At 41.8% G+C, this 2650-nt stretch overlaps 1 long non-coding RNA gene across 1 annotated transcript; it reads left to right on the top strand.

Annotated features, from left to right (window-relative positions):
• Nucleotides 1–381: 381 nt before the first annotated feature.
• On the top strand, nucleotides 382–1478 carry LOC308280375. Its single transcript, XR_013961723.1, has 3 exons — nucleotides 382–521; nucleotides 636–764; nucleotides 1361–1478. It is a non-coding gene; the product is annotated as an uncharacterized lncRNA (long non-coding RNA).
• Nucleotides 1479–2650: the final 1172 nt, after the last annotated feature.

Here is a 2650-nt window from a genome sequence, read left to right as displayed (position 1 = left end):
TCTTGTTTTTTAGGAGCAGTATTACAATCCAGTATATGGGAGTGGGTTTCTTCAGCTAACGACAGAAACCCAGTGTCTTGAGGGCATCGCACTGATGATGGTCAAGGAGAAGATGAAACAGACCTTCACCCATCGCCAAACAATGGTTCATGACCCAGTGAAGTCCTCTGAAATATTCACCACCTTTACAAGATTTCTTGACATCGCAGGAATGGTATGTCGCTCTTAAACTGTCATGCCTTAAAATCAAACTGAAATGAAAAATTACTTTAAACAGATCACATCCCTGGTCATAGGGTGAACCCATTAAAATGTATGCCATGTCGTCTGTATTCCATCCTGTCTGCAAAATGGAGATACAGGATTTCAGTCTGATGTTTGGTGATGACATCGCTGCAGAAGTGGCCTACTTACTCACTACATGCAGTAAGTCCTTGAACAAAGCTGTGGACTCAACCAAACAGGCGACCATGTAGATCTGCTTCATAACGCTGAATCCACAACAGAAGAACTGGAAAATGGTACGCTGGAATTAAAGGAATAATACTAATGGAAGAGGGAATTGGTTTTGAAACCAAAATGTAAACATATTTTAGTAAAAATGTCTTTGTTTCCCCCCACCCTTGTATTTTCAGGATGGGACAGTGAAATGTCCTCCATCTTGCCTTATCCACCAGATGCCACCCTCACCTCAAGGCCGCAACAAGAGACCAGGAAAGCTCTCAGCCCGACAAGCCATTGACCACCTTTTGAAGTTTATCTAGGTAAGGTTACAGTTCTATTAAAGTTTAAGATGGCTCACTGTACTGTCCCTAATATTCACCCTTAAAACTATACTTTTGTGAAATTATGCGATGACCATGCTCATCTGTAATCAGCGACTGCCCTGTGATATGTGTCTGCTTCTAAATCTAAATCTAAATACTGAATGAAGAAATTCAAAAACTGTCCTGGGTGTTCCCAAAAGCCTGATTAGATGCTAAAATGACAAAAAGTCATTTTGAAATTGGAATATCTCTTTAAGTTACTCTAGACCCCCGGGTGTGTTGTTATAAATATCCCCTACCCTGGCTGGGTCACCCACCATTCACAAAAAATGAAGCATAGTGTTGCAGTTGTCAATTATGTCAGCTCATTTCTTTGTCTCACTTGAAACTTTACATTTTCTGTTTACTGGAGAGATGGGGAGAGAAGGTTGCTGTTGAACATGACAATCCCTGCTACTGAGAAAAGAAATATTCCATAGCAATGGCATAGCAATGACTGTTATCAGAATATAGCGCTATTTAACACTTATTTGTTGTTACTCAACCTTTGAATATGTTGGGATTGTCATAATATTTTTTCCTCTTCATTCCAGGCATTGAACACCTGCAAGCTCTACAGGGACTTGTTGAGATGGTTGGGGACATGGAGATGGCAGATCCAATGTGAAAAGTTTAGGTGTTGGCCATTGAGGTGCAAGAGCTATATCCAGGTATGTATAAATGTATTATGGATTTTACATTTTTGATGATACGATTATAGTATATTTGGGAGGTAGACGAACATGTTCAATTTACATTTCACACTACAGTGAGAAGATTAACTATCTTAACTATATCCCATACTACGCTTTGTGATCTGTTAGAGCTAGAACATGAAGTTTCCTTTAGGCCTGCTTTACACTGGCAGTCAAATCCAGCCTCAGATTGGAATCCGATTGGATTAAATGGTCACATGGAACCAATCAGATTCCAACCCGGATGTGACACAGATCTGATTCAGGCTGGGTTTGGCTGCCAGTGTAAACCAGGCCTATAATTAGATCTCACAATGGTCTGTTTCCATGGTCCACTTGAAGAGCAGAAACTTTGTGAAATGTGTTAATCATGGAATCTCTGTTCACTGGCTGTGGACTCTGTGTTCTCGTTGGAACAGGCAGCCATTCACCACAGTGCTAAGAAGGACTGCAGTCGCCTGTCTCACCAGCTGTTTGACAAATTCTTCACAACTGAAGAACTGGAAGGATGCAGTTGTCACAGGGAGGCATGGTGTTGTTCCAGAGCTCGAGGGCAAACATATGCTGGACCCCACCCAAGTGGAAAAGATTCAAAGTAAGTTTATCTTACACTTGACTTGTGGGTTTTGTGAAGTATATTCAGATATACAGTATGATGTCACCATTGCATTGGTTATGTGGGAAATATGTGTCTGATACATTGTGCAGTAGTTAGTTAAGAAATGCAGCTCAGCTTCAACTTGATGTTGCAGTGGTGAGTCTCCCAGTCTAGTCAAATACTTTTTAATGTAATATTGTAACATCCCCCACTGACTGAGCAAAGGACCGAACATGGGGAAAACAGCCCCATATAGAACCTCACCCTCCGCTGCATACCGCTGTGCTCCTCGAGATGAGGTCCTATGTGGATATCCCTGGGCTGCAGTAGAATGCCTCCACGCCGAGGTAGAGGTTCTATCCAAAAAGTAAAGGTAGTTCCATGCTCCCAGAGTATGATTTTCCATCCCGCGGTGCATAACAGTATGCAGCAGAGGTTCTATATGGGCGAGGGGAAAACATGTTTAATGTGCCATTATAGCTAATTTAATCTTCTCTGTCTCCAATCTTAAGGTACAGCACCGAAGCTGGATGGAAGGCAGTATCGGTGGA

The sequence above is a fragment of the Nannobrachium achirus genome (genome assembly GCF_963921795.1).
Source record: "Nannobrachium achirus genome assembly, chromosome: 24".
Taxonomy (NCBI): domain Eukaryota; kingdom Metazoa; phylum Chordata; class Actinopteri; order Myctophiformes; family Myctophidae; genus Nannobrachium; species Nannobrachium achirus.
Note: the sequence above shows the minus strand (reverse complement) of the source record. Positions and strands in the feature narration are given on the sequence as shown.